We start from the raw sequence: 15,989 nt of genomic DNA on the forward strand, positions 1-15,989 counted from the left end.
AGAAGTAAGGCTGGAGGAAGGAGTTAGAAAGGGAGACGGACGGAGAGTGGAGGAAGAAGTAAGTGTGTCTGAAGGAGTCAGGAAGGGGGAAGGACTAAGCTCGGGTGGAGTCCGGGGGCAGAGGGGGGATGACTAAGGTGGGGAGAGTCTGAGTGGGAAGGGGTTCCAAGTGGGGAAGGAATTCGGAGGGGAGAAGGGGTCCAGAGTGGGGGATATCCAGATGAATGTGCGAGGGAGGGCTCTGATGGGTCCATGACTGCCTCCTGAGGAGCGAATTGAGGGTGGGCGTGGAACGAGGGGATGGTGAGAATGACTGAGGGTAGAATGAGGCAGTAGGATGGGAGGGTGATTGTTCGACGGTAGCAGTAGGGGGGATGGCGAGGGTGGTGGGTGGCAACTTGGAGGCAGACAGGGACCCTGTGGGTGGGAATGAGGAGGTCTGGGAGGTGAATGTGGATGGGGGTGGGATTTTCGGGAAGGAAGGGAACGTACACGTTCACCTGGACATCCCCGAAAGGAAAGGGTTGTGGCAGGTCGGTGACAGTAGGGAGGTGGAAGGTGATGCCAGGGGTTGTCACCAGTGATGGAGGAATGGAAATGGGTGACTGGGGGAGGAGAAAAGACGGGGGAGCTGACAAAAAACTGTATCAAGACCATGCTCTCTGAATCAAAAGAGAAATGACAGTTGTGGTGGGCGAGAATAGGTGCTGTATGGGAGTGTGATCATTGGGTGGACGGAGATGCAGCTCAGCTCAGATGGACAACTGAAAGTGAACCTTAACAGGCAGCGTTAAAAATGCTCAGGACATTGAGGTGAGTGTGATACTGGAAGGAGCTGCGTGGGTGGGAGAATGCTTTCAAAAAGCTCCAAAAAGCCCTGCCACACACACACGCCCTTCTCCCTCCAGAATCACTTGTTGTCTAGCTGTTCCCTCTGCGGTGTCAGAGGATGAGGTTGAGGGGGTCACAGGCAAAGGGGACTCAGAGGGAGAGGACAGCCTCTGAGATTCCTGAGGGGATGACCCAAGGGTGTAAATCCGTTGCTCCTCCTCCCTTCAGGTGCTCAAGGGCCCCGGCCTGACTCCATCAGGGGCAGGAGCACCTGGAGAGATGTCGAGGTGCCCCGTTTCCCTCCCATGTTGCCACTGCAGGAACTCACCAATTGCTACCGTGATGGAGTGCAGGTCTGCACGTGTCTCCGTGTTCTGCTGGACCAGGGTCTCCATGGCGTCCGCCATCCTCCCCATGGAGACCCCCATACATGCACAGGTGGGCACCACTTCATCAGAGAGCAGGCAGATGCAATCCTCCAACTCATGTCCCACTCTGTTGAGGGCTTCCAACAGCTCTGCGTGATGTTCCCACTCCTCCTGCTGCTCTCTGCAATGAGTTGGAAGGCCAAATCTAGGGGCTTGTCATCTGACTCAGACCTCACAGATGCCTGTTCCCTAGCAGTCCTCCAAGGGCTGGGGAGCTCGGACGAACCTGCCTCCTTCTGCTACAGACATATACCTGTGCACTGACTACCAGGCTGTGAACCCGAGCCTGCTCTAGATCTAGGTCCCACCGAGGTGTGTGTCTCTGCGCTGGTGGAGGGTGTGGGTAAGCACTGTGACAGGTCTTCCAGGCTGCTTATTTCCAGCTCTTCAATTGAGGAAGTGTCCCCTTGGCTGGAGGTGAGGACGTGGATGGAGCTGAGGGACTGGCTGGCTGAGGGTGTCGGTCACTTGGCCGAGCTCCCTGTAAACCAAAGTAGAGATAAGCAGTGCATTTCAGCAGGGTCAAAAGCAGGAGAGAGAGCACTCACAGTTGCATTGAGAGAGGGATGATTTGGTGCAGGATCCTCACGAGGGTATTCGCCGCCGACCTCACTGTTATCGCAGACACGATCCACGTCCTCACCAGTGCGATGTCAGCACGATGGCACACTCCTCAAACTGAGGGAGGAACCTAACGTGGGTCACTCCACCCCCAGTCTGGGATTTCTCCCTGCTGATGTGAGCAGGCTTCTTCTGCCTGGAAACAGATGGAGAGAGTGTGAGCAGGACACATGGCACTGAGTGGAATGTTTGTGCTGTGAGCGGAGCCATGGACAGGATGAGGACGTGAGCTCAAGAGGGTGTGAGCCTGATGGAGATGTGAGGGTGTGTGTGAGAGTTAGTGGCGTTGTCCCTTGAGGTGTGAGATCCCTGTGGATGTGTGATGGGTTTGTGAGTTGAAAGTGATGAGAAGAGTGACTTCCTCTGGCAGAATGGAGGAGATCATTCATCCTCTTTCTGCACTGAGTGGTTGTCCTCTTTTGCAGGACGTTGGTGCTGACCACTGCTGCCATTGCCTCCCTTGCTGGACTGGTGATGCAGCTGCCCATCCTGTGACCAGAGAGGGGGTAGAGGACATCACGGCAGGCCTCCACGGCGTCCAAAAGGTGCTCGAAGGATGCATCGCTGAAGTGGCAGGCTGCAGTCTTTTTGCCTTTCGGGCCCATCCTGTTTTCCATGCAGCAGTCCTGGGCTGGGAGCACTGAGAGGTGTGCGCATGGCTGCACTTTAAATGTTGTGCCCGGCGTGATGAAGTGTTGATGTAATGGTGTGGTGGGCAAATGAGAGCCTGCCCACCATGGAAATGCATAATTAATGCAGCGGGTTTGGGAAGATATGGCGTGAAAAGCCACCATTGTGGCCGGCAGGTTAAACATCATTTTACCCACCCATTACCACACTTAGTGCAAATCTGGGACGACTCTGCCCTTAGAGTGGGTTTGAACCCACAGCTCTGTACTATAGGATAGAAAGAGAGCTGTGTTATTAACAACTGGGGATAAATTAAGGAATCAGCAGCAACAATTAAACTTTGGATCTACATTTTTGGCAGTTTTAGTGTTCCTGAAGTAATTGTTCTCTGAGAGCTGCTAGACTTTGGTTTTCAAAATGTCACATGGGCCTATTGTCTGACTAGTTTTGCTTGATTACCTGACTTGGAAATCTGTTGTCAAATTGGCTTTCTAGCCCCATAGGTCCCGTGTGCCTGTTCTGGTAGTTCAATCAAATGTTATAGGTCTCATGGAACTATTCAAAAAGAGAGCAGGGTGTTCCCAATGTTCATCCCAAACTGATAACACTAAGGTGCAGTGAAAGAAGCGTAACATTGTACAAGGGCTGGCAATGGGTGAGCAGAAAACATAGATTTGTTGCATAGGTCCTTTATCATGGTCCTTAGTTCTGGCTGGAGTATAAGGGTGTTCGGGCACAGGAAAGCTTTAAAGGGGACTTGGGAAACAGTGCAACCCACAGAGTGGTGTAGAGAGTCACGTGATGATAGATTATGTGTAGTAGAGTCTGGAAAAAGCCAGCATGGAGACAGTAGCAATGCAGAGCTGTACCTTAGAGATTGTAAACAGTTATGGGTTACCAATAAACAGTTTATGTTCAACCATACAAGCCTCCAGACGTCTTAGTGAGACACCAAACAACCTTACAACACTGGCCTCCTCTGCTAGGAGGAACATTTTCTCTATGTTTAATCATGGGCAATTTAAGAGGTACAGGGATAAAAAAAAACTGCGGATGCTGGAAATCCAAAACAAAAACAGAAATACCTGGAAAAACTCAGCAGGTCTGGCAGCATCGGTGGAGAAGAGCACACCCTTGGGTCATGAGGACTCGGAACGTCAACTGTGCTCTTCTCCGCCGATGCTGCCAGACCTGCTGAGTTTTTCCAGGTATTTCTGTTTCTGTTTTTGTTGTGTAAGAGGTACAGAGATTGTCTTACCTTCCAGTTTCCTTATAATGTATTGTCTTCTCTGGCATCTGTTTCCAACTGCTTTAGAGGCTACTGATTGTAGGCATTATCTCCTCTTAGGTATGGTACATTGCTAATCCTATGTGGAGGTGCCCTAGACTGTAAATTCCAAGACCACCTTATTCGCAATCTCCTTATCCAACAACATGTCCACCTCACCTGACATTTGACGTGGGCCCAGACTTATGTCCATGAGTCAGGTGCGCAGATTTGGGAGAATTTCTGGCTCCGCAAACCCGACTTCTTACAATGGCTGCCCGGACATCGGCATGGAGGGTGATATACATTAGAGGCCGGGGCGGGCAACCCCAGAAGAACTGAAGAGAGTGCTGGGTGTGGAGGTGGTCTGGGTGGAACGCCTGCCTCAAGACTCCAGCACTGTGCCCAAAATGTTAAAAAGGCTAAAATATGAAACATCCCCACAGCCCTCATGCCTCATCACTGCGCCTCCCCACCACACTACCCATGCCCATCCATGCCAACCCATGCCACCTCATGCTCCCACCCACCACCAGAGCCCCTCATGCCCTCCATTCAACCTATACCTTGTACTCACCTTCATGTCCCCTCATGCCTTCAGTGCTAACTTATGCCCCTGCACCAACCCTCCATGCTCCCTCATACCCATATGCCAACTTAGTGCCAACACATGCCAACCCATGCTCCCCAACCAACACCCTTTGTCGTTAAAGCCAACCATTCAAATCACCCAGTATCCAACATGGGTAAACCTCAGGACCTTTGCAGAGAGGATATAAAATAAAGTTCTAAGTGTCTATTGCAGACTTTACTAAATTGAAAAAGAACTCTAATTCATAAAAAACCATTTACTACATTTACATTCCTTCAACTACATAAAGCCTTATAAGAATAAGCATTTTATTCAAGTGCACCAATCCTTATAACAACAAGCATTGGAATTTATAATGCCACTTCAAAGAGTCTACAATCAGTTGTAGCTGTCAATCAAATTGTGAAATAGCAGGCACCCTACTGTGACAGTGGATGGTTGTGAAATTAGTCATGCAGTACTAATCCAATAATGAAAACTCTTAGGCTTATGTCAAGAGATAGAGTGAAATAGAAAGCAGTATTTTTTTTAACACTCTAGATATTTTTTCAAAGATTTAAAGGGCAGGACTTTACAGCTTGACATCTCCCCTTGTTGGGTGCTTTTGACAGGTCCTCTTGACACTTTTGACAGTTGATTTTTACAGGTCTGTTGAAATTTCCAGTGAGCTTGACAGTTAATGAGTTCATGCACTTTTTACACACATTCATGCCCACTTTTAACAATTCCAAAGGGCACGTTACCTACTGCAGAGGGCACCCGGCCTACTCCAAAGGGCAGCTTACCTCCACCAAAGGGCACCTGACCTCCCACAAAAGTGTGCTGGAATCATATCCAAAGAGGCACCTTAACATTCTAAAGCGGTACCCTGGCTTTCGAAGTGGATCCACAAAGTTCAGACCTCCTCTTACCAGGTCTGATTTGCACACTTTGAGCTTCAAACTCTAAGGCAACAAAAATCCCACTTGGATGGAGGCAGCTGATGGATTAAATGGCCAGCTGCCTCCGTAAAACACGGATGCGTGAAACGTGTCACCCTCCACAACCCCCGACCACCCCCCACCCCTCCCCATGCCCCATGCCCGCCCCTGTGAAAATGGGAATTGCTGTGTTTGGGGGCGGGACTTACAACTTTCAGCCACTTCTGCCATTTTTGCCACAAGGGAGAGGCTGTCCGTTGTGGGGGGTGAAATTCTGGGCCATAGTGTTTGAGTTCAGTTACCGTGTCAATTTCCTTCACCCTGTGTTTTATGGCTCCATTCTGTTATGTTATTCACACCCAGTACTTCAACCCCACCCTCGCAAAGGCAAAAAACAAATTCGATTTTTAAAAAAATTTGCTATCATGAAGTGGCCACTTCTATTGCCCATCCTTAGCTGCCCTGATGGCATTAAAAGTCAATCGTGTGGAGTGGGACTGGATCACATGCAAGGCAGACCAGAGAGGGGTCTGAAGGACCATTTAAGTTTTTCCAACAGCTTTCACTGTTATTTTACTTGATGCCATTTTGGCAGATTTTCTAAATTCAGTTTCCCAACATGCCACGGTGGAATTTGAACTCAAAACCTCTGGATTACATCTGCAAAGACCCCAGTAGTTCTGATCCACACGCGTTTACCTTTAAAGCAGTTGTGTCTATGTAAATTTTCTCAACAGACTTTTAAGGGCCAGTGTTTAAAATTTATTGATGAAGTGGCCTTGCAATATGCAATGGGGAAAATCCATCATTCTGCCTGCCATGAGATGTCCCAGAGACTTCATAAGCCAGCATTGCGGAATTGGCCTGGCATTTTTTCAAGATATTAGTAAATAACTGGCACGAACATAAATCAACAATTGTGTTCTTGGGTAAACCTGCTTGCGTATGTGATAATAAACCTTCTAAACACACAAACTGCCAAGTAATTAGGACAATGTACCATGTTACAAAGCAGACCATTGTTCAAATGAATGATCATAAGTTTATGCCATATTTTTTGGCTTGCCAAAGGAGAATGTAGGTTGTGACTCGAACGAGATTATAACAAGGACGTTGCATTGGAGGGAAATGATTGTTTCAATTCCAGCAACATCAAGAACAGACATCTGCACTCATAAAGAGCATAACTGACTCTTGAAAATAATGAACTGTTGAAAAATAAGAAGCAAAAGGACCTTGACGATAGTTAAAAGTAAAATGAGAGAGAATAATGATTGCAAACAAGTTGAGTATCTGCATAGGCAATGATGCCATTGACTATTTGAACAGACCTAGGAGGAATAAAGTTCTGCTGAATGAATCACAGAATCACAGTGCAGAAGAGGCCCTTCGGCCCATCGAGTCTGCACCAACACATGAGAAACACCTCACCTACCTACCTAATCCCACTTACCAGCGCTTGGCCCATAGCCTTGAGTGTTATGACATGCCAAGTGCTCATCCAGGTACTTTTTAAAGGATGTGAGACAACCCGCCTCCACCACCCTCCCAGGCAGCGCATTCCAGACCGTCACCACCCTCTGGGTAAAAAGGTTTTTCCTCACATCCCGCCTAAACCTCCTGCCCCTTACCTTGAACTTATGCCCCCTTGTGACTGACCATTCAACTAAGGGGGACAGCTGCTCCCTATCCACCCTGTCCATGCCCCTCATAACCTTGTACACCTCGATCAGGTCGCCCCTCAGTCTTCCCTGCTCCAACGAAAACAACCCAAGTCTCAATGAATTTCGGGCTCGGCACGATGCTGAACTCTTCTTCCGCCGCCTTTGTCTCCGTGCTCACTTCTTTGGGCAGGAGTCCTCTCCCCGTTCAATGGATCCTTTTACCCACCTCCAATATTCTCCCTCCACCTGGACTCCTCCCTCTGGATTCTTACCTTCTCTTGATCTTTTCATTGAGAACTGTCGGCGTGACATTAGCCGTCTCAATTTCTCTGCTCCTCTCACCCATTCTAATCTGTCTCTCTCTGAACTCACTGCACTCCGTTCTCTCAGGTCCAACCCCAACATTGTCATCAAACCTGCTGACAAGGGTGGTGCTGTTGTTGTCTGGCGCACTGACCTCTACCTCGCGGAGGCTGAGCGTCAACTCGCAGACACTTCCTCCTACCTCTCCCTGGACCATGACCCCACCACTGAACATCAAGCTATTGTTTCCAGGACAGTCACTGACCTCAGCTCCTCTGGAGATCTTCCTCCCACAGCTTCCAACCTGATAGTCGCCCAACCTTGGACGGCCCGCTTCTACCTCCTACCCAAAATCCACAAACAGAACTGTCCCGGCAGACCGATCGTGTCAGCCTGTTCCTGCCCCACGGAACTCATTTCTCGTTATCTTGACACCTTTCTCTCTCTCCTTGTCCAGTCCCTTCCCACCTACATCCGTGATTCCTCTGACACCTTACGTCACATCAACAATTTCCAGTTCCCTGGCCCCAACCACCTCCTCTTCACCATGGACGTCAATTCCCTCTACACCTCCATCCCCCACCGGGATGGTCTAAGGGCTCTCAGCTTCTTCCTCGAACAGAGGCCCGAACAATCCCCATCCACCACTACTCTACTCCGTCTGGCTGAACTTGTTCTCACACTGAACAATTTCTCCTTTAACTCCTCTCACTTCCTCCAAATAAAAGGTGTGGCTATGCGTACCTGCATGGGCCTCAGCTATGCCTGTCTCCTTATGGGGTATGTGGAACATTCCTTGTTCCAGTCCTACTCCGGCCCCCTCCCACAACTCTTTCTCCAGTACATCGATGATTACTTCAGTGCTGCTTCATGCTCTCGTCGGGACCTGGAAAAATCTATTAATTTTGCTTCCAATTTCCACCCCTCCATCATTTTCACATGGTCCATCTCTGACACCTCCCTTCCCTTCCTTGACCTCTCTGTCTCAATTTCTGGTGATAGACTGTCCACCAATATCCATTACAAGCCTACCGACTCCCACAGCTACCTCGACTACAGCTCCTCACACCCCGCTTCCTGTAAGGACTCCATCCTATTCTCTCAGTTCCTTTGCCTCCGTCGCATCTGTTCTGATGATGCCACTTTCAAAAACAGTTCCTCTGACATGTCCTCCTTCTTCCTTAACTGAGGTTTTCCACCCACGGTCGTTGACAGGGCTCTCAACCGTGTCTAGCCCATCTCCCGCGCATCCGCCCTCACGCCTTCTCTTCCCTCCCAGAAACATGATAGGGTCACCCTTGTCCTCACTTATCACCCCACCAGCCTCCGCATTCAAAGGATCATCCTCCGCCATTTCCACCAACTCCAGCATGATGCCAACACCAAACACATCTTCCCTTCACCACCCCCTTGTGGCATTCCGTAGGGATCATTCCCTCCGTGACACCCTGGTCCACTCCTCCATCACCCCCTACTCCTCAACCCCCACCTACGGCACCTCCCCATGCCCACGCAGAAGATGCAACACCTGCCCCTTCACTTCCTCTCTCCTCACCGTCCAAGGGCCCAAACACTCCTTTCAAGTGAAGCAGCATTTCACTTGCATTTCCCCCAACTTAGTCTACTGCATTCGTTGCTCCCAATGCAGTTTCCTCTACATTGGAGAGACCAAATGCAGACTGGGCGACCGCTTTGCAGAACACCTTCGGTCTGTCCGCAAGAATGACCCAGACCTCCCTGTCGCTTGCCATTTTAACACTCCACCCTGCTCTCTTGCCCACATGTCTGTCCTTGGCTTGCTGCATTGTTCCAGTGAAGCTCAACGCAAACTGGAGGAACAGCACCTCATCTTCCGACTAGGCACTTTACAGCCTTCCGGACTGAATATTGAGTTTAACAACTTAGATCTTGAACTCCCTCCTCCATCCCCACCCCCTTTCCGTTTCTTCCCCCTCCCTTTTGTTTTTTCCAATAATTTATATAGATTTTTCTTTTCCCATCTATTTCCATTATTTTTAAATCTATTCCTTTTATGCCCTTTTAGTCTTATTTCACCCCACCCCCACTAAAGCTATCTGTACCTTGCTTGTCCTGCTATCCATTCTTAATTTGCACATTCTTTTACATAATATTACCACCTTCAACACCTCTTTGATCTTTAGTCTGTGACATCTTTTGGTTATCTCCACCTATCACTGCTTGCTTGTCCCTACAACCACCTCCCCCCCCTTTCTCTCTTGCCACCCCCCCCCCCCCCCCCCACCAACCACCTTAAACCAGCTTATATTTCACCCCTCTCCTATTTTTACTTAGTCCTGTTGAAGCGTAATGAGGACTCGAAATATCAACTTCGTTCTTCTCCGCCGATGCTGCCAGACCTGCTGAGTTTTTCCAGGTATTTCTGTTTTTGTTTCTATCCAACCTCTCTTCATAACTTAAATGTTTCATCCCAGGCAACATCCTGGTGAATCTCCTCTGCACCCCCTCCAGTGCAATCACATCCTTCCTATAATGTGGCAACCAGAACTGCACACAGTACTCCAGCTGTGGCCTCACCAAGGTTCTATACAATTCCAACATGACCTCCCTACTTTTGTAATCTACGCCTCAATTGATAAAGGCAAGTGTCCCATATGCCTTATTCACCACCCCACTAACATGCCCCTCCACCTTCAGAGATCTATGGACACAAACACCAAGGTTCCTTTGTTCCTCAGAACTTTATAGTGCCATGCCATTCATTGAATGCTTCCTTGTCAAATTACTCTTTCCAAAGTGTATCACCTCACACTTTTCAGGATTAAATTCGATCTGCCACTTATCTGCCCATTTGACCATCCCATCTATATCTTCCTGTAGCCCAAGACCCTCAACCTCACTGTTAATCACCCAGCCAATCTTTGTGTCATCCGCAAACTTACTAATCCTACCCCCCACATAGTCATCTATGTCGTTTATATAAATGACAAATAATAGGGGACCGAGCACAGATCACTGTGGTACGCCACTGGACACTGGCTTCCAGTCACTAAAGCATCCTTCTGTCATCACCCTCTGTCTCCTACAACTAAGCCAATTTTGAATCCACCTTATCAAATTACTCTGTATCCCATGTGAATTTGCCTTCTTTATAAGTCTCCCATGTGGGACCAATGGGGCAACTATTCTGTATATACTCTGCTGCCAGGGAAATCATTAAAGCAAATTGCTGCTGTGAGATTAACTAACTGACATCTCAATCCATATGACTGAGCACAACAGCAAGGATGTGGTGCTGAACCTTTTTAAAACACTAGTTAGGCCTCAGCTGGAGCATTGTGTTCAATTCTGAGCACTATACTTTTGGAAGAATGCCAAAGCCTTGGAGAAGGCATAGAGGATGTTTGCTAAAATGGTACAAGGGGTGAGGGAATTCAGTTATATGGAGAGACTGGTGAAGCTGTGATGTCTCCTTGGAGCAGAGCAGGTTAAGACGAAATTTAAGGCAGCTGTTCAAAACCCTTTTGATAGAGTACATATAAGGAGATATTGTTTCCAGTGGCTGGACTGTCGGTAATCAGAGGACACAGGTTTAAGATGATTGGCAAGAGAACCAGATGTGACATAATGAAACAATATTTTACACAGTGTATTGTGATTTGGAATACTGTGACTGAAAGGTTGGTGGAAGACTAAGTTCCCTCTAAGCTCTGCAGCAACGCACCAGTCCATCAAGTGCCACGCATTTGGTTATTAACATCAGTCAGATGGCATGACTCATTGGCTCTCCCACTCACCACTTCCCTTCCAAACCCTCCAGGTCACTGCCTCTCATGCCTTGCTGTTGTTGCCAACCCTCCCACTTGCCATTTCCCTCCCCATCATGGTTCCGTCCCTCTCGTCGCCTCTCCCCCTCACCGCTTCTCCCCCTCGCTGCCTCTCTCCCTTGCCACCTCTCTCCCTTGCCCCTTCTCACCTCTCGCAGCCTCTTCCCTCTTCGCCACCTCTCCCCCTTCGCCACCTCAACCCCACCTCATCAACTCACCCCCTCACCGCCTCTCCCTCTTCGCCGCCTCTACCCTCTCGCCACCTCTCCCCCTTCGCTACCTCAACCCCCCCTCATCAACTCACCCTCTTACTGCCTCTCCCCACTCGCTGCCCCCCCCCCACCCCCACCCCACCTTCGCCAGCTGTCCCCTCTCCCCCCCCTTGCCACTTCCCTCCTATCCTATCTGCCATTTCCCGCCCGGTCACCATTTCCCTCCCACTCGCTGCTTCCCTTCCGCTCACCACTTTCCTCCCACTTGTCACTCCCCCCCACCCCCACCCCAGCTCTCCGTTTCCCTCCCACACGCTGCCTCCTTCCTGCTTTCAGACTGCCCCCCTTTCGCTACTTTCCCCCTGAACCCTCCCCCTCAATGCCTTTCCTGAATTGCTGACACTCCCACTTGCCACTCGAAGCACATTCAATTGCAACATCCAAAAGTGAATTGGACAAACACGTGTGGGAAAACATATCAGGGGCTATGACCAGCTGGGGAAGCGGTTAAAAAGTCAGAACAGTAATGATCAAATGAATGGCCTCCTGTCTTGGATCATTATATGATTCTATGGCAGCCATCGTTCAGACCAGCAGCGTTTTACCCACAAAGTCCTGATATCTCTTATGTGTACACATAAACTTGTTATAAGCATGAAATGTTTCTCTTTTTTTTTGGTTGAATAATGCCGGCCCTTTTCATCAACACAAATTAAATAGAATAAAAGCAACTGAAATGCTGGAAAACATGAAACTAATGTGAACTTGCCTTTTGTGTTTACGGATGTCGACCGATGAACTGTGCATGTCCCACAATTTTTTGTTTGCTGCTCTATTCACAAGAGAGCTAGAACTTTCAGGGATAGCATCGAAGTAGCTTTGTCAGGCAATTAAAAATCTTTGTAAAATGAAACATAATAACTGGCAGCATCATAATCTCTGGAAACTTATCAACTTCTGAAATATCACACACGCTGGAATATTTTGCATTATGCAAGTAGAATCATTTTCTGCTAAATATTAAATTATAATCATCCATGAACATTTATCTAATGCAGCCATCTCATTATGTAAATGGCTGTACTCACAGCTGATACCAAATGTCATGAGAGCGCGTTTTCTTCAAAGCGTTAAATTAACAGGACAATGTTGTCACACACACTTCAACCTTTCAGATCTATGCAACCAAAAGACAAATGCTCCACTTATTGTTTCTAATTCTGTAAGTGACGTGTGATTCATTAAATTCTTTCCAAATTAGGATGTTCGTTATGCCACAGCCAGAAATGGATTCTTAACCACGGAAAATTTGGGCTGCAACAACCTTCCAGATTAATTAGACTGTCAACAGGCCACAGTTGAGAAGATAGTATCGAGAAACTTTTGCTGATTTGAGCTACAGTTATCCTTAAAACATTCAAACGTATGGCAGAAGGTGAAATGCTCGGGAAAGCTAGAGTAGTCGGCCTCCAGTTGAAGACAGCCCATAACTCAAAGTTGTTTGCATCTGTTTTGGAGATTGTCATTCCATGATATGGTAGCCCAGACAACCGATCGTAAGGGGAGAAAAAAAGACTGACAGAATCCTTATCAACAACTTCAGACAGGCAATCAGTAAGTCACGTTGAACATAACTGTAAGGTTGACATGTAAAACTCACTCAATTTATATCCCAGTCTTTTTTCGGAGATCTTTGAAAAGCTTTGACTGGAAGCAAATGTATGTTTCTGCCCTCTAAATGTTTTTAGACATCACAGTTCTGCACAGAATGATTTTTGACTTGAGTGCTCAGTGTCATAGCCAACAGTCCTTCCTTAACTGATACCATGAAAGAGATGGAAGGTTGTGCAAGGACTTCGTTTGGGGAGCAGCAAATGAAGAACATTTGGTTGCACAAAATCATGAAGTATGACAAAGGGCTGTCCCATAATGAGAGACTGAGCAAACTGAGCCTATATATATTCTGGAGTTTGGAAGAACAAGAGGTGATCTCAATGAAACACAAAAGGTTCTGAAGGTGATTGATGGGCTAGACACCGAAAGCTTGTCTCCTCTGGCTGTGGAATCTAGAACATGGGGTACAGTCTCAGGGTAAGCCGTTGATAATTTAGGAATGAGAAAAGTAGAAATTTCTTCACTCAGAGAGTTGTGGATCTTGGGAATTGTCTACCCCAGAGGGTTGGAATGCTCCTTCATTGAATACATTCAAGGCTGGGACACATAGATTGTTGGCTCTCGTGGGAATTGAAGAATATGGGGAGTGGATGGGAAAGTGAAGTTGAGGCAGAAGTTCAGCTATGATCACACTGAATGGTGGAACAGGCTCGAGGGGCCATATGGCCAAATTCAGCTCATATTTCCAATATTCTTATGTTCTTATTCTCATCCTATACTTCTGCGGCCTTTGAAAAAGCAAAAGGCTATCCAAAAAATAATTGTAAGTTAAGAATGATTCAGAAACTTGCTTCAAAACAGGTTAATTTGGGCTTTCAGTGCCAAGTTAAAAAGGGTCCGGGAGCAACATGTATAAATGGCCACAAGACTAAGGCTATCCATGCCTCAAAGTTATTTAAATGCATAGTGGAGATTACAGTACCCATATATGGCAGCCCAGACAATCTCCCACAATGGATGAAAGAAAGTTGGCAGATTCCTTATTAACACCTTCTGTCAGGCAACCAACAAATACTGTTGAAGGCAATTGTCAGTAAGTCCAGTCAATTTTTATGTCAATCCTTTCTCACAGGTGTTTTAAAAGCTTCTATTGAAAGTGAATGCATATTTCTGACAACTTAACATGTAGGAAATTGTCATTTTGAAGGCAATGATTTCTGAATTGATTAAAGGTGGTGACATTCTACAGCAGAAATTCACATCTCAGTGTTTATACCTGGCACTGATATTATGATTTTTTGAATATATTGATGAACAAAGTGAATATTTTACTCTCTGTAATCTATTACCTTTATGCTAAACATCTTAAGAATGAGCATGTTGTTATGGACAGGAGGGGGGTTAATTTAAACAGCACTAATTTCTCCTCTCACTGCCTGTCCATAAATAGAAAGGTGTCTTTGATTTGCTTCCCCCTTTACAAGCAGTGGCATAAGCAGTTTTAGTGGTAATCCAATTTTCTATTAATAACCTCACAGCAAACTCGGGATAGGATGAACTTAAAGGGTTTGTTTATTTGTACATTCTCAAAATGCAAGAATGGGTTATCACAATGTTGCCACCTTTGTATTCATACAGTATAAGAGGAATAGAGAAAAGAAAGATTTACATACAGAGACGACAGAGGAAAGAAATGGCATTTCACATGGGTTTCAGAGTACAGAGTCAAATTCCAATGAGATATTCCTTCATGGAGGTCAGCAGGTTGAAAACCAATGCTGTATAATTCACTTCTCTGGTGGTGTTGACTTCACATGATGAGATAGGCATGCACAGGTGAATCAGTCTTGCAGCCAATGATACAGAATTCCCAGTAGTAGCAGTGTAGACGGGGTACAGATGTCCAAACTTGGGCAGAGCTCCTTTTCTGTGAGTCTGTATGTAGGATGGTAAATGGCAGTCGGAGCTTGCAGTTCCACAACGCAATAGTCCTGGTTTCACAAACTAGAGATCACTATCACATGACTCCCATCTCTTCACAGTTTCTTTGACAGAGGATGTGTATCCCTCATCTGGGACCCTGAGTTGGTTAAATGCGTCAACAATTAAGAAGTGAAAGGAAGGTTGTGGGCCCTTTGTCTTAGCAGACGATAGACTCCGACTGGCCAACCTGGGTTATGAAATGCAAATGGCTCTTTGAATTTAGTCTGTGTAGCCCACAGGGGTTCGTTAGTGTCTCTTAAGAGATAATGAGGTGCAAGTTTCTTCAATATTGTCAGATAGCTTCTTTTGTTTGGGGATCACAGAACAACATAGATTCAGCCTTTTTAAAAGGTCTTTGCCCAGTTTTTTTAAATCATAGAAATAGCCCATGAGGATATCCATATCTATTTTATAAAAAATATACAGGGTGGGGTCTTAGTCCCTTCACAACGTAAAAACAGCCAAATCATCTCAAGCAAAATATATGATTTACAGCATAGATTTAAAATCAATTGCCGTTTGGCCTCACTTAGCATTCAGCCAAAAACCTTGGCTTCAAGCACTTTGCACATTTTTATCAACATTTGATGTCATGGCTGCCACAAGACAAACAAACCTAACACGATAAAAAATTCAGAGCCCAGTAACTTTATGGAAAGAGTTCTAACTAAATGTGTGAAAATGAAGTTGTAGCAATGTCAACTTCACATTACGTAGGCATCAGGTCACTAACTTACATCTACCACCCTTAGATTTGGGCTGAGGGGCCACAACTACACCCATGTACACACGAATTCAAATGCAGCTTATTTTTGCCCTAACTTTATTATAGCCAGCAATATTTTATGAAATTCTCAGGTCTTGTCGACGAAAGTTATCCTATTTACGCACACTTAGATTTCGCAGTTTACTGTACATGGAATAACTGGCAGCGGTTCAGAGTACCGCCTCATTAAAAGGGTCCACTTGGCATGAAAGTCTATTTGCCATTTTCAATTATGGGTTTCAGCGTTAAACATTGGTGGCGTTTACTCTATTTTGAATTAGGACTTGTAGCCACCAGAGTATCATAAAAGGCCAGTTGGAAACGTGCTCCACTCAAATAATTAGTTCAGCAG

The sequence above is a fragment of the Cetorhinus maximus genome, chromosome 8, assembly GCF_964194155.1.
Source record: "Cetorhinus maximus chromosome 8, sCetMax3.hap1.1, whole genome shotgun sequence".
NCBI lineage: Eukaryota > Metazoa > Chordata > Chondrichthyes > Lamniformes > Cetorhinidae > Cetorhinus > Cetorhinus maximus.